Source organism: Pyxicephalus adspersus, chromosome 8 (assembly GCF_032062135.1).
Source record: "Pyxicephalus adspersus chromosome 8, UCB_Pads_2.0, whole genome shotgun sequence".
Classification (NCBI taxonomy): Eukaryota; Metazoa; Chordata; class Amphibia; order Anura; family Pyxicephalidae; genus Pyxicephalus; species Pyxicephalus adspersus.
The window spans coordinates 37,184,999-37,201,788 of record NC_092865.1 but is presented as its reverse complement, the minus strand read 5'-3'; the positions used below and the strand labels follow the sequence as shown (position 1 = coordinate 37,201,788).

General features: G+C 37.5%; 1 long non-coding RNA gene across 1 annotated transcript; it reads left to right on the top strand.

The window, feature by feature from the left end:
• Positions 1-1,485: 1,485 nt before the first annotated feature.
• Positions 1,486-3,169, top strand: LOC140336223 (uncharacterized). The gene is made up of 3 exons (XR_011921841.1): positions 1,486-1,615; positions 1,748-1,847; positions 3,080-3,169. It is a non-coding gene; the product is annotated as an uncharacterized lncRNA (long non-coding RNA).
• The last annotated feature ends 13,621 nt before the right edge of the window (positions 3,170-16,790 follow it).

Sequence of the window (16,790 nt, the reverse complement as noted above, 5' to 3'; positions counted from 1 at the left end):
TTCACCTGCTGGTGGGGTTGTGAACTTCACCTGTATATCTGGAGGTAATTTTGGGTTCCTGAGTCCTGCTATGCTTCTGGCCTTAGGATCTCTATGTTCTCTATCATTGTAGATACAGTATTCTGTGCCAGGTGTTATATATGCACAGCAAAGAGTGGACACCAGTTTAATTGCATGTATCACCTGTTTCCAAAAGTTTTTTGAACAACAAGGCTTCTTCCTGGCACAACTCCATTCAGGTTAAATTGTATATGCATACACATAGAAAACAGCTGTTGCATGAATTAACTGCAGATTCTGTAATGAAAATTTCAGGTTCCTGGGGCTTCAAACATGGTCAGCCCTTGGGTTTTATTTGTTGGATCTGCCAGTCCTACATTAGCAGTCTCTGAAATTAATGCCACTAAAATATTGTTTTCCTTATAGTAGAAGTATTGATTTCATATAATTGAGCTTTGTTTTTTATCCCTTTACATATTTAAAGCATGTGCAGCATGCATTCTGAGTGTATTCTGCCATGTGGAGCTTTTTTGATTTGAGTATTATAGAGAAGAACACTAGACCCTCAATATCTGAGTTTTATATAAGACGAGTTCCTGCATACTCTTTAGGTGAGCAAGAAGAAAAGCTTTATTTCTTACATTTTCAGCTCTCTCTTTTAACAAGATATGGCATAACTATTCAGAATGGCTGCTTTCAGCACTACTGTAATGTGAAATGAGAGAAGTTTTAAACAGATGACACTATTCTGGGACAAAGCAGGTAAAATAACTATTTAAACAAAATTAATTTGGGTGAAAGTATTTATATGTATTGCCAGACTGTCATTCTGCTTTTACCTACATTTAAATTGCTGTTTCAGTTATCAAAACAGGAAACAATACAGGCAGTGTCAGATGTAGCCAACAATGGGCTCTTGGGGCCCCCCAACTGAACTGACTTAGGGGGCCCTATATGGCTGAGTAGGGTATGTGGCACTCATGCAGCTTCACACGTTGCACTTCCCTATTTCAGGAATCAGTGTACAGGAATAGAAGCATAAATGTTAGCAATTATCATAGTAATATTGTTACATCATATTAAACAACATACCTTACCATGTCCTACAATTCTCATTGTCCAAAATTCTCATTTGTCTCTACTACAGTCTCTAATTCTTCAAACATGCTGTAAGCAATAGACTCAAGAATTAATCAGAGTAATGGCACAAGGGTAAAGAGAAAGACAATAAACTAAAAGCAAGTTTCAGTAAACACTTTTTAATCTAATTGCAACTAACCCTTTTATATAAAGAAAAACATTTTTTTTTTTTAATTTAAGGGGACCCCTCCCCTTCTGTCTTTACCCCTTTGGCGTATGTATCCCAAGAGGCTGCTCCTTCTGTGATTGCCTAAACTCAGGAATGCGCAGGAGGGGCTTTCCTGGAATGTTAAAAAAGTGCCAATTTTCATGAAGGTGCGTCCCCCAATCTAACGCCTGCAAAGTATGAGATCGGATGATGTAAGAAAAAGAACAAAAGACGACAGCCTCCATTGTCCAGTCTGCGCAAGGAAGGAGGAAGAAGATAGGACAGCACTAGGATTATGAAGAGATCGCTGGCTTTTCACCTATCAAGGTACATATCATATTTTTTTGTTTTTTTTTTAACAAATGTTCCTCTTTAAATTAAAACTTTTAGTGCTGACTGATTGGAAATACATTGTTTAATGTATTGTCCTACCCCTTGTGTCCCTTTACTGTGCTACAGATGTGGGCAACTTTCATTTCCTTCATTGTTGGATTAGGAGCTGTCTTCAGACGGGTTCAGCCAGCCAGGGTTGTACCATTGGTATGATTACTACCTCCAAGTAAGTATTCATGTATATATACTGTGTCCTACCAGGAGCTCTCAGATAGTTTATTGTTAGGGACCACACTTTGTAGAGATGTCTAGATGTGCCAGTATAGCTAACATATATAGCTAACATATATTTGCAAATAAATCAAAATTAAAACCTCTTTTTTTTTACCACAATGTGAAAACTGGAAAACATTTATACTGTCCAGGCCATTGGCAGATGCAGCAAATACAACAAGGCTTCAATGCAGATATGGCAGAACCTGCACCTAAAACAATGGGGTCTAACATACTAGAGTGGTGTTAGGCTAGGTACACACGTGCAATTATTCTTGTCCGATAATTGGCTCAGGGCCGATATCGGACGAAAATGTTACGTGTGTACAGTGCTTGTCGTCCATCATCCGAACCACCGTCCTGGCGGATCCACGGACAATGGACAACAAATATTCGTAATGGAAGTGAAGGGGAGAGAGCACAGCGGGGTGCCCCTCCGTCATTCTCTCGCTCCCCCCTCCATACAGCAGAACAGTGCTGTATGTACAGCACTTGTTCATGCATCGTGCAGTTCTTAGTTGTTGGAAAGGATTGTGAAAGCCTTAAACAATAAATTCTGTACTTCTTTAAATTTATTAATTGTTAAAGAAATTTAGTACATTTATTATTATTAGTCACTGTACACTAATACAATCCAAAATATTATATTAATAGAGCTACAAACTAGATATAATAAAGATGTAAGCCCAAGATGTATTGATAAAAACAGAATACTATTCTTACAATATGTGGATGCATTTTTTCATATTACTCCGAGGGCAAATCCTGTTAGAGAATTAAAGCCCTTTTACTGCAAAGTAAGGGCTCTGATAAGAGCCTTTTGTACAGACAATCCAAAGACGAGCGTTCAGCAACATACCAGACAGGAAGAGAGAATAGTAGATATTCAGCGGACAAATGGCTGAAAAAAAAGTAAGAATTCTTGAATACAATGAGGCCCTTAGGTCCTAGGGTTGGTCATGTAATGCATGATAAAAGCAAGTGGAGATTATAATGTGAAGCATCACTTTGCAAAAGCTTGTGCCATTTCTCCTATCTTCTGAAACAATAGCAAGCACCTGCAAACTTTGCTGGAAACAATGGAAAATGCTAATGGTGTTTTGTACACAAACTGTGTTTAAAACATAGAACAGCAGCAGCCACAATTATATTTTTCTAACCAAAGCACTTTTTTTTTACTTTCAGTTATGGGAGGGTTGGAATGTCCCCATGGAAGAGATCTGACCTGCTTCATGTTGCCTGACACATATCAAATAAACAGAAGGTAAAAATAAACTCTTTAGACTAGTCTTTCTCAACCTTTATACCTTTGATGAACCTATGTAATATTATCTTCAGGTATCAGAGAATCTCTACTTAAACCACCATATTGGGAGTCTCAGGGAACCTCTACTATATTAAATTATTTGTGGTCAATTGGGGAAAGGCCTCTTACATTGGCAGCCAGCAAAAAAAAAAGATGTTCACCATTACAGTGTTGGCTAAAATACAACCCTACAGGCTACTCAAAAGATCATTAGTGTCATTCAGCTGGCTCCTTCAACTGGTGTTGGCCCCAAAAAATAAATCAACAAAAGTTTGAGGAAATTCTAGCAACCTATGGAGGAACCTTTGGATTCTATGGAACCCTAGCTAAAAATGTCAGCTTTAGACAGAACACAAACAGCAATAAATCTTCACAATCTACAAAAATATTGGTTTCAGTTGCATTTAAAAAAGTCACTACAGGTAACCAAAGAGTAGAGTCTTACAAGTGCTTCTATTCTTTAGAAAATATTTTATCCATTCTTCATCAAAGGTTAGTTGTGTGCAAAGTAAAGATCTTAGGTATACCCCCTCCCCATTTCCTCCTTCCACCTACTCCATTAGGGAACCCTACCCTCTTTACACAAACACACTTTTTCTAGATCTTTTCTTTTAATTCAGAAGTCTTTATGCTAGTTTGGTGATATCAGAGACCTTTCCTATTTAGGTTTATTGGTGATGATTGGTCCTTACTCCAGGACAGATCTTTGGTTACATGATGACATTTGAGAGACATTGTTATGCTTGGGAAGACAGGGTGCAATAGCTTGCACACAAGTGGTGTGAAGCCCTGAGAAGGACCAAGGTGCAGAATCTAAGCAGTAACCAGGTCTTCCAGGTTGCGGTCCTTGGGCACACCAGGGTGGTGAACGGTACCAAATCACTAGGCGGAAAAATAGTCCATGAAGGCCGTCGAGGCATGCAGCAAGCAAGAGAGGTCAGGAACAAGCTTGGGATCAAGAACCAGAAATCAAGGAAATAGACACTGGTGACACGGGGTCACTGCAGACACAGGAGACTCAGGAAGCGACAGGAGCCAAGAATACTGCAAACACAGAGGAACACTACAAAAACAAAAGGGAACAGGAAAGAAAACACCAAACTGGGCAATAAGGGGTTAACACAAGAGCTGAACAGGGAGAGCACTGAATTAAACAACAGGTGTACAAAAAATGCTCAGCAGAGCTAGGGGGCTCAGCACTAGTGCAGACACATTACACGAACACTGTCTGAGACAGCTAACTAGCCAGGGATGATTAAAAGGCTATTTCCTGATTGGCCAGAGCTTCAGGAGGCAGTCAGTAATCAGGCATAAAGCATTGGGGAACCAACTGAAATGTGCTTTCCTCTGTTCACATGATCAATACATTGTGACCAGTTATTCATTGTATGTGGCTGCACTAGCTGATAATGTCCCAGGGGCCTGTGCCAAAAATGGGGGATATAAGAAAAAGAAATAGTAACTAGTACTGCCTTTATTGCCCTTGAAGTCTCTTTTTCCCATTTCTGACTTACTATGTATTTTTCTGCACTGTGTGTGAAGGTGACCATCTTGGCAGTTGCAAGGCTTTGCTTACTCATGTCAAAGCCTCCAACAAAGAGAATAGTGAGCAGAACAGTAATGACGTTACCCTATCTCGAGTCAGTCAAGGTGAACAATGAGATCTCACTCTGCAAATATACAACTTTGAGGCTGTGTGTCTAGGTATGCCTAAGCTCTTGCACATACCAGGAACTGTATTGCTTTTTATTGGAAGAATTCAAGACAATCACAAATTGTTTGGGGTACTGCTTAGGCACAAATAACTTTCTGATTTCAGATTCTTTTTAAAGTCCTATTTATGTTGCTCTTTGACAGTATTTTATTCATGGGATAGTTCTGTCTCCTGAACATGGTCTTCCTTCTTCCAGTAGGAAATACCTACCGTATTAATGACTTACACAACCTCCACATACACTTTCAGCATTCATAAGTAAACTACCAACCACATACTACATTAGAAGATATGTCTTACTTGTGGACTGAAAAAATAAACAACTAATAAATTCCCACATTGCTCTGCCATTAGTAATAGTATCTACTAAAAAATAAAAGCAGACGGTGATTTAGGAAAATCAACACATACTGTACATTCAATGTAGTGCTAACAGGTGTAAAACAGTGAAAAATCATGCCACAAATGCAAAACAAAAAAGACTTGGAAACATAACTAATTATGATAGACCAGAGCAGAGGCAAAATTGTTTGTGCAACAGCCACATAAATGCTGTGGTTTGTGATTCATAATTGACTGAATCTGAAAGTGAACAGGATACACCAAAATAGCTGCCATATAGCACAATTTGGACAGTTTGTATTCTGTAAAGAGAATGCAAAAATACTTTGAAGTTTTGCTCTCTGTTATTGGTCCACATCCTACAGCAAAACTCGAGTATGTAATTTTTTTCCTCTTGTCAACTTTGTAATAAAAACATTCACCTTGATAATTGATCAATCCCTACTATTAGTAAATATACAACAATTTACTTGTAAGAGAAACCCAATATTAAAATTCAATGTGTTTCAAGAACTGTAATTGTTACTGTTTGCCAGTGCTTCTAACCCTAAGTGAGAACATTTACTAAAGCTGCTCTTATTACATTTGTATATACTTTTCAACTGATTGCAAGTCGATTAAACATTTCACTTATACAAATATAACTAGTGTTTTTGTCCTTTAGTAGGTGGTACAGAAAGCAGGATGTGGAAGACCACAGTCAGTGTATACTTGCCTAAAAAGTCCTCAAAGTTCTCATTTTAGGAAGGTAAAATTAAATATGGGTGCTTATGTAGCAGCACATTTCACAGCCTCTGTGCAACGTAACCCCTAATGTTACAGTCATTTGTAAAAGATAATATATATGTGATGTACAAACATAGATTTTGAAGGAGGGTGAAGTCACCTGGCCTAGGTACTGCTGGTAAAAGCTGGAGTAAAGGTGAGTATAATGTAATTTTTTCCCAAACAAGGTTGGTAAAGTTTAGAATGCTGTGTGTTAACATCAGCAGGTAACTGTCCATCATGACTGACAAGGATTATGTTGCCAGACATAGTCATTAGTGTGAATGATATGACCCATGCTGGGTTTTCTTCTGGGGACATAAAAAACTTTATTTTGAAAGTCAGTAAGTGTACCTTCTATTTCATTTAAGCGGAACTTTTACACTAAAATTCTACATTCAAAAATTTAGATTTAGATTTTTGCAAAAGAGATATCTGCCTGTTTGCAATTTTCTTTTCCTAGATTGCTGATATGTGAATGTACAGCTCAGTGCATGATGCCGGGTATCACTGCTGGGAGCATGTGTGGGAGTTCTGTCACCCCAGCCTGGCCAGTCAAAGGCCAGAAGATAAAGGACCTGCCTGGTCACTATTTTTTAAAATGGCTTTTATTTTTGTGCTTAGTTCCTTTTGGATGGATAACTTATACATTATTACTTTTCCTAGAAAGAGGCATATCTGATCACCTCAAATAAAAGGGCTTCAAGATTACACCATACATTTTCATTTTCTTACCCCTACCGTTTGGTTTATGCAACCAAGGTGGGGAAGAAGCCCTTGACGCTTTTCACTGAGATAAGTGTACTTGGCAAAGGGGGTGTTGTTTCTCCTCCTTTCCAGGTCATCTAGGACAGTTTAATCCCTACTGTTAGCACTAGCAGAGTTGGAAATATAACTCCTGAGTCCCAAAGTGTGCCCAAAAATGCAACGATGTCAAAGCAACTATGTACGAGTAAGGTGTTGTGATATGATGTTCAACATAGATATAATATTCCTAATAAACTAAAACTCAAGGGAGCAATACAGTACAATCATTCAGCAACCTTTATCAGAATTCCCTTTTCTGTGGTAGGTAGTTTAGAGAAGACTCATTGTTAACTAAGTGGTTCGGCTGGGATTGTCAGCAGGGCTGTAGAGGGTATTTTGGCAGGTTTAGCACAAAGAAGGTTTATACAAGAGAACATAGCTGTGACAACTTGCACAGGTAGGACTGTGTACTCTAAACCTGAAACCTAAATCAAAATTAAGTTAAAAAAAAAGTTACCCTTATGGGTGGACTTAAAGTGGAACTGAACATAATAAATAAACCATTACAAGCATACATGTTTTTTATTTCAGAAGAGGTAATATATCTTCTGCAATAAAATAATTATTTGCCTGAACGCAATTTTTTATTTTAAACTCATCTGTCCTTGCTCCATCAAGAGCACCGCCATCATTGCTTGTCTCTTCTACAAAAAAAAATCCTGTTTGCAGTTTTAATTGTAGAACTAAAGTTCTACTTTACATCGGCTTGTATATGGTTACAGACTGGGGAAACTATGTGATATGCAGTACTAGGTATTGTGTAGACAAATCGGTGACAGAACTCCTCTATAGCATAGCAGAGATCTGTACTAATCCATTTCATTCTCTCCATTACTTCACTATTAAAACTGCTGTCTGGTGTTTTCTGGCAAACTTGTCATCACAACACTGTCTTATCTCTAGGTTTTTAGAACTTGCATAAAGCCTTGGTGATCATAATATGTGAAGAGGGGTAAAAGCAGGCCTGACTTTCTGTAACAGATCAGCAAAGCAGTATTAGCAATCAAAACCAGCAAATGTAATATAGATACCACTAATAAAATTGGTTTATACATTTTACAAATAAACAAGGTTTTAAGGAAAAATTAGGGATAAATAGGATCATTTCAGTTCATATTTATGTGTAAAAACTCTCATTCTCCTTTAAAAGGAAAACGTGTTTATAGCTTCTAGATGCTTAAAAAAATGGAGTGCTGATACAATAGAAAAAAAGAAATTGAATCTATTGAGAGAATAGAGAAAAAATTAGTCTTAGTACTTGCATATCTTTCAGAACAGCTCATACATTATGCTAGCGCTCCAGAGATCATATATCAAAAATGAAAAATTACACCTCTCTTCTGATAGCAGGGAATATCTGCACTTAAGATGGCATAAGAGAAGCACACAATCCACAATTTATATGCAATTTTATTTTCCAAGTATGGATGTTTCTAAACTAGTGTCATATTTTATTTTAAACAACCTGCAGAAACACACATATAGCGGGAACATAAGTGATTACAGCACATGTGGAATGAGGAGGACTCATTTATAACAATGTCCCCACGCTTGTTTAAGAGTGAAAGTATTCCAATAAAGCTTTTGTTTTGTAGCATGTTTAAAAAAGGATTCTGTAAGTAAGCTATGGACATTTGATGTGCACAACTCAATCCTGCCAATTTCACTGAGGTCAGGTGACAATCATTTTACCTTAGGGCACATTTAGATGGTAACAGACACCAGCAGATGATCATTATCGGAAAGAAATGTCCATCACCTAGGTTGGTCTTTCCTGGGTAATGTGTGTTGCCTACCAAAATAAATCATGAGAACGGATTATGTCAGCTGAATGTATAGACATGTACTTGTATGAAATACCAGGGTTGATTAGTATAAAGTTACAGCAGTCAGATTATGCTAGCACATTTCATCAAAACAGTGGCTGTGGCCCGTTTTAGTTCCCCAATGAAACAGCGATAATCATAAGGGGTATCTCCCTTCTTAAAATGATATTATGTTGCCAACCCCTTGATAATGCTAAGGCATACATTGAATTAAAGAGAAAGGAGAAAATAGGCTTTTTTTTGTCTGGCAATACAAAATATATTGTGTTGTAGTTTCAAACAAAAAAGAAAGAAAATAGTTTTCACAAATTGATACACAGAATATATCCAACAATAAGTTCAAAGACCATTGGAACATGATGGGATATAGTACTTTTTCCTATACATAACTTCTCTAAGGCTGAAGAAAAAGAAGTATCGTCTCATAATCAAACGCGTTTCACCACTAAGCTTCTTTAGGGGTATGTTGACAAAGTTCCAAAACTAAATAATGAAAGAAGGTTGTTACTTGCAGGAGGAATCTATGGTGCAAGAGCCCTCTTGAAGAGAGTAGAGAATCATGACCATATTTAAATGTAACAACCTTCTTTCATTATTTAGTTTATTAACAGTGTCAACATACCCCTGAAGAAGCCTAGAGGCGAAACGCGTTAGTTTACGACAGTACTTCTTTTTCTTCAAGCTTGGGAAAGGTATGTACAGGCAAAAGTCCTATAACCCATCATGTACCAATAGGCTTTAGACATACTACTAATTGCTGTATATAATCTGTGTATCATTTTGTGGAAACATTTTTCTTTCTTTTTTGAAAATACAACACAATATATTTTGTACTGCTAGACTAAACTATTTTCTCTTTATTTCAATTTATGCCTTTCACTTATGAAACATATAATGTCTCAAAGCATAAATCCAAACAAGTGGAAGTGTTTGCTTTTAACGATATCAAGTAAACACAGAATATATGCTAAAATCAGAAACATTGCACAGTTTACCTTGTTGAATCCACTGGAATTGGTTTTTGAAGATCATCTCACATGGCGAGTAGGAGGGCAGTAGTAGACCTGAAGTATGTTCATTGTTCCATTCAGTAACTCTCCTACCTGTGCACCAATCGTTTAGATTACCAAGGCAGGTCTGAATCTGATTGGTGGCTGTAAGATATTGTTTATGATTGGTTTTGTTGGGAAAAACAATAAGAAACTGCAATGCTCCTTCAAATATCATAGTCCAAGCAGTCCAAGGTGACCAAATTACCATCATGGGGGAGTGAGTGATGTTCCTTTTATGTATCACATTAGGCTTTATTTTCAATTCTAACTGGAGTATATTGGTAATATTCAAGCTAAGAAGATATTGTCACATATTGTTGTACTGGTTTTAACATTTTTTTATGAGCCTGTCAATGTTTCAACCTTTGATATTCCTTTACTGTTTAGTTTTTTTTCACATAATGCCTATTTGATGGGTGTAATGCAGAACAAAAAATGAGGGAAAATCGTTTTTGTGTAAGGTTTGGACCTTCTGCTAGTATTTTATTTTTCCCTATTTTTCTCTAAATGTCCACACACTTCCTGTTCAGATGACAAGTGTCATACATAACAGTACGAGTTAGAGAAATCTCTTTCATTTGGATATGAACACAATTCAAAATCTGGAGGAAGTTTTAACCCTTCCTAATTTAGTCAGTCAATTTCAACAGTCCTGGTAAGAGAAAAATATTTATGCTGAACCTGTCATTGTCTGGACAATACATTTGTGCCCCATGTCTTATATTCTAACAACTTAGAAACACTCGCTGTCTGTTTACAGGCTGCCACAATTCTGTAGCAATATAAACTTAGAGGAAAACAGCTGAGGGCTAGTTCACACAGGCAGTTTGGTTGTAGTGCAATTAATACTTCATCACCACCAGCATTGTTTTCATTGGATGAGATGAGGCAGTGAGTGCTCGCAGAGAATAAAAAGGTGAAGGGGGTTATGGAGTAGTTTATCACAACCCACTGTCTGTAGCCATAGAGATGAATAAGGGTTGCATTATTACTTCAGAATACGGGGACAGTTCATTTAATCCTAAACTCCAGGATTTAAAAATCTGCAAGGGTTGAATGCTAGAGGAATGCAAACAGCAAGTGTACTTATTGAATATCTGTGACTGCACTTTAAAACATACTTTCCTCTGGTCCAACCAGAGAAAAAGCTATAACCTTTTCGTGGCATGTCTCATAAATATCAGACCCCCACATAAACTACAATGTAAAAGCAGGCGACCACAAACTCCCACAAGCAAGAGCCAAGCGTTTGACTGCCCCTGTAATATTATAGCTGAGCGAAAGCGGTCATTAAGTTCTATTTAGTAGCACCCCTAATTACATTGTTTTGGCCAAACACAAAATGCACCTATAAGGTTGGAAAGGATAGAAGAAAACACAACAAAGAGCCAACATGGACAATGATGCAAAACCAAACATGTTAACATGATATATGACTTTTTTTTTGTTTTTTTTGTTTTTTTACAGTAAAACATTTGAATAATAATCGGGTAAGTGGTTAAGGTAAAAATTTACGCTTATAGCTTTACCTAAAGTGTTCAGTGTTAGGACAATCCTGCCGGATGCTCCAACAAAATAGTCAGCCATCATATGTACATCCCATCTACCCTAATTCGGTCCTTCAAATCTTGGTGGAATCGTTCACCTTGATCATCACTGACTGCACCACGGTTTTCGGGGAAGTTAGAAAGATTGCTATGCAGTAAATGTACCTTGATGCTCATATTGCAACCAACATTTTGTAGCTCAGAGTTCCTGGACAATTTCTGTGTAATTATTTGCTCGTCTGTTTACAAGAAAGTCCTTGACAATGTCTTTAAATGATAACCAAGCATTCTTTTCGACTTCTGACATTGTCCTGATAAAATGTTCATCTTTGATTTGCTGCCGAATCTGTGGACCATCAAACACACCGGACTTTATTTTTTTCAAATGACAGGCTAAAAACGCCAAAATGAGGTACTTGAAACAGTCTCCTTCAGTTGGAAAAGCTTTAACAAACTGCTTCATCAGACCCAGTTTCATGTGCAGAGGCGGGAATATAATATTCTATCAACAAGTGGCTCATGTAGAATGTTTGGATCACCTGGTTTTAGGGCAGATCATGGACGCCAATTCCTTTCCACCCAATGCCTCTCACGAGCTCTGCTGTCCCATATGCACAGATAAAAGGGGTACTTGATGTATCCATGTTGCTGACCAAGAAGGAAGCATACCATTTTAAGGTCAACACAGATGACCCAATTGTGTTGGTGACATTGCAACAACTCAATTACTCTCTTTATGTCTGCATATTTTTCACAAATAGAAACTAAATGGCCAATTGGCACTGACACAAATATATTGCCATTGTGAAGGAGGACACACTTTAAGCTCCGCTTTGAGCTATTGATAAATAGTCGTCATTCAGTTGAGTTATAAATTGGAATTCCCAATTCCTCCATTAAACCAGGTATGTTATGGCAATACACAAAGCCACTGTCATTTCTAAAGTACTGCAGAAATGCAATTTCTCTGGTTCGAAAGTACGATACCTTTGTTCCTTTTTCAAGTAAGTTTTTCTCACACAGTCTTGATGCTAGGAGTTCTGAAGCCTCCTTCGATAGTCCCAAATCACATGCCAAATTACTCAATTCATGCTGATCAAATCCCTTACAGAGTCCTCTTCAATTTCAAACTCTTCATTGTTGCTGTCACCTAGTTCATCACCACAATCATGTTCTTCAAGAGAGGGTAGTGTAACAAAAACGGTCGCTGGAATTTCATCTGAATGAGTCACTGGGCATAAAGCCAATGGTAGACTAGGATACTCTGTTAACATTAATTTTTCTTATATATCCTGAAGTTTTTACTATACAAAAGTAACAGTCACTGAAATGATCTTCTGGGTCTCGCCAAACCATAGGTATACCAAATGGCATCTTATCACGTGTTCCCTTTGTCCACATCTGAAAACCCTTGACACACTGCACACCTTATGAGGGGCCCAAGACTTATCTTGGTCACCAAGTTTAACTTTGAAATATGCCAAAAATGCCAATTGAGCTTGCTCTATAAATGTGCTGATGTTCTCCCTTTCACTGGGAATAGTGAAACTACCACAGATATAACAAAATGAATCAGGGTTGTTTAGGCACTTACGACGAGAAACAGACATGATTTAGGCACTTACGACGAGAGCCAGACATGATCTGAAAGAAAGAAAATAGGTGTGGAAGTAGAAAATTAATTTTGCTTATTCACTATGTAGAGCAGCACACAACCTCTGACCACACTGTCTTGCGTGTAAATTATTAGCCTATACAAATCTACGCTGGAGTAATCGCATTAATATATGCGGTAGAGAAAAAAACTGATGTAATAGAAGAAAATTAACTGCACTTTCAGAATCTGCATACCTATTTTATTGTAAATAAGCTTAAAAATTGAAGTCAACCAAAAATTTGTTCACAATTGTTCCCGTGTTACCAGCACTTTTACAATAATTGCTTGGTGTGCACTGAAAAGTATAGCGAAAAGACTGTAGTACAGAGCGTCTTTTTTGCCTGGCCCCAGACCTTCAGGTTCAGATAGCAGCTTAGAAATGTGAGGACTCTCAAACATATGAAATAAGGGGCAACAATGTCATGTCTGTAGCTGAGAGTAGGAAATGGAGACTCTGGAGGGGACCAGGCAACAAAACACGGTTAAAATCCTGTCCCATTCACGGTAATGTTTCTTTGATAATGTGGCAGACTTTTTAGTTTTCAGCTTTGGAAAAAGAGTGGTTGTTGAGTTCTTTTTTGCAAAGCTGCAAATGTAATCTCTCTAGGAAGTTCTAGCTTATTTGGATCACAGGGTGAACTTTCTACCAAGTTCCTGGCTTTATATACCTCCTGTCCCTTTACTTCTTAAAACATAGCATTTCTAAAATGGGTTACAGCAGTGTTTTAGCTCTTTCTGGGGTGCTGAAAATGAAAAATTCAGGAAACATTTTCTGTAATATCCGTTAAAACAAAGAATGGACCACATTTTTGGGTTCTTTCTTTCTTTTTTTTTTACTTGTTCACTCTGTAAACAAGTGATGGATGTGCCAAGTGTATCTTTTCATTTGATGCAGTTACAATGTCCTGTCTTCCTGCTCCCCTGGAAGTCTTACATGCAACTGTTCCAAGCAAGTTGGCTGTGGCCAACAAACTTTTCTTAACGTTCAGGTCCAGAAACACAACACTGGTAAACCATTGGTATGAAAATCATTAAGAAAACACTCCCTTATCAGAAACTGCATAAAAAAAAATCTTTACTGACCAATTCCACACATAATTCTATCTTATGTTCCCAAAATGTCACATCAAAATAGTGAGGTGAGCGTACCTTTTAATTATATTCTTATATAAAGCGCCAACCCATTACACAGCATTGCTCAATACCTAGGGGCTGCAGATGTCATGGTTGTATTTGTAAACAACAAATTATGACACAGGTAGGTATATACAAGGTAGGGGGAAATAAAATTGTGGCAAAATGGTAATAGTTAAAAGAAAGATGGGTAGGCAACTTTAAGGAGGAGCGAGTTGGCAGCCCTAGAGAAGTCTTGAAGCTACAAGTTAAAAGGTTATTAGTAGCTCATCAGAGTAGAGAGAACAGTTAGGTGTTTATGTATAAAGCCAAAAAATATAAGCAAGAGAGGAGCTGGGGGATGATTTATGTCAAGTATGGTAGCCTAAACTTGATGGGGCTAATGGAAGGCAATAAAGAAATTTGCTGGGGAAAGCAGCAGATAATAATGGGAAAGATAGATAAATCAAAATGCAGCATTCATATATTGCGAAGGAGAGAATCTAGTTAGCAGATTACCAGATAAGAGGATGTTGTCGTTTTTGAGACAAGAAATAAGAACATGTACAAAAATTTTGGAGATCTCTAGACATAGGAAGAGGCATATTTTGAAGATGTTGCATCCTATTGGGAAATTACTTGTATAGTGCTGTCAGCAGGTGGTTTAAAAGGTGGAGAGGAAGACGAGAACAGTTGCCTTATGACCTGGCTTTTAAGAGGTCACTGGCTACCTTTTTAAAGTTGTTTTTGGAGAGTGTGAGATTCGAAGGCCAAATTGAAGTTGGCTTAAGTAATAAAGTTCCCCACTACTCTGCCATCAAACAACCCCCACCTTTTATTATTCTGTCAGCCATTACCTTTCCCACAATACCCAAATCAACAATCCTATTCACCCATCCTTGCTAACATTCCTACCAACCCCCCATGCTTGCTCTCAATACCCATCAGCTCACCTATACATCCCACTACTCCTGACAACTTCCCCCAGTTGCCACATCTGCTGTCCCCAACACTGCCAGTATTACATCCTCCCTGCCTTCATCAATGTCATAAAGCCTTCATCAAAGACTTTCCTGACACTCTGAATTATATAAATATAGGTGTATGGAAAAAATACAGTTGCTATTGCTCATGACAACTGGACTCCCTATGTCTTCAGTACAAAACAGGTTGAACTGTATTCTCCAGGCAGAACTGTTTATCAATCATTCACGTACATTTTTTGTATGTACATTTTTCCCAGTACATAAAAGATGTTTTTGCACAGGGTCTGATAGTGTAACTGCAAAAACATCATATTATTTATATAGTAGGCAAGTAAACAAATGCTCATTTTATCATCATCTTCTTCAATGTCTACTGTGTGTCTTTGCATATTCACCCTAAGGCTCTGTTTTACATTTTATTCAGTTCCCTTACTTTTATATATTTGCTTTTTTGTGACTAGCAGCATCTGACTATAAAGGACCACCTATGGCTCCATGCAGACAAATCCTATGTTTCTAAAATTAACAATAGTTCCAAAACAAAGCAAGTGCGCAACTACTCAAATCATTTCAGGTACTGATCATATAAAGATTTAAATTGCACTTTGATTTCTTTATATTTTAATTTATTATTTCAGGGGAGTTTGTACTTTACTTTGTACATTCAACTATTGAGCAAAAGCGCAGTAGATCTCCAGACTGCAAACACTAAATGTAGCCACTAAGGCTCCTAACGCACAGCATGATTTATGATCAAGAAAATCCCAGCAAATGTGTAACTAACAGCAATATTTGAGGTCCAGCAATATTTTGTGATAAACTGCTACGGATCAGTGCAAAGATTAAAATTGACATGCATAAAACATTATATATATATATATATATATATATATATATATATATATATATATATATATATATATATATATATATACATACACACATACATACACACACACATAATGACACCGTTCCACAGTTCAGCAGTATTTAGATGTACGGAAGATACCACAGATCCATTGCATGTAACATCAAAAGAGCGACATGAATAGTAATTGTTAGTGTGAAGTGAACATTTAAATTCTATCAAACACTTTTCCTGAGGTTGACCGCAGGGAAAAGCAAGATTTCGATTTTTTCTGTCCTCTGAAGATCTTGACTTTTTTGATTCTGAAAACCGCTTGCAAATGAAATAACTCTGTGGTATGGTTGAAAAAAAATATAAAATAATCCAATTTTTTTTTTAATCTGGCCTTTTTATCCCTGGAGGGAAATGGGGAGCAGAGTGAGAGGATATTGTGTCCAGCAGAACCTACAAGAGGTTTTGGATCAATAGCTGTATCAGCGGGATTCCGCTTAATGAAGGTTTCTTCAACAGAGCGGCTTTTTTGCTAATAACAGTAGGTATTATGGATGGCCGTGTGGAGCAAAACATCTGTAGGAGAGACAAAATAATTGCTTCGTTTTGCTTTAGAAAGGATTAGGAAGAATTTAAACCCACAGCAAACCGTTTTTACTTTGAGGAAGTTTAAGGACAGCTTTTCCCCCCATCTCCCCCCTCTTCGTGTTTGTATTGAGGAAGATAAATCATTAATACCTCACCGCGGGGTGAGGAGTCGTGGTTTGTACTATACAATGAGCTGTAGCTTTGAGGTCAATGATACACAGAGCAGGGAAATGTGTACAACAACCGTGTGCGACATATGTTTGTAGTGTACAAATGCTTTGGAGAGTTTGTGTACATACATATGTATGGGCATGGTGTGTATCACAGACACATA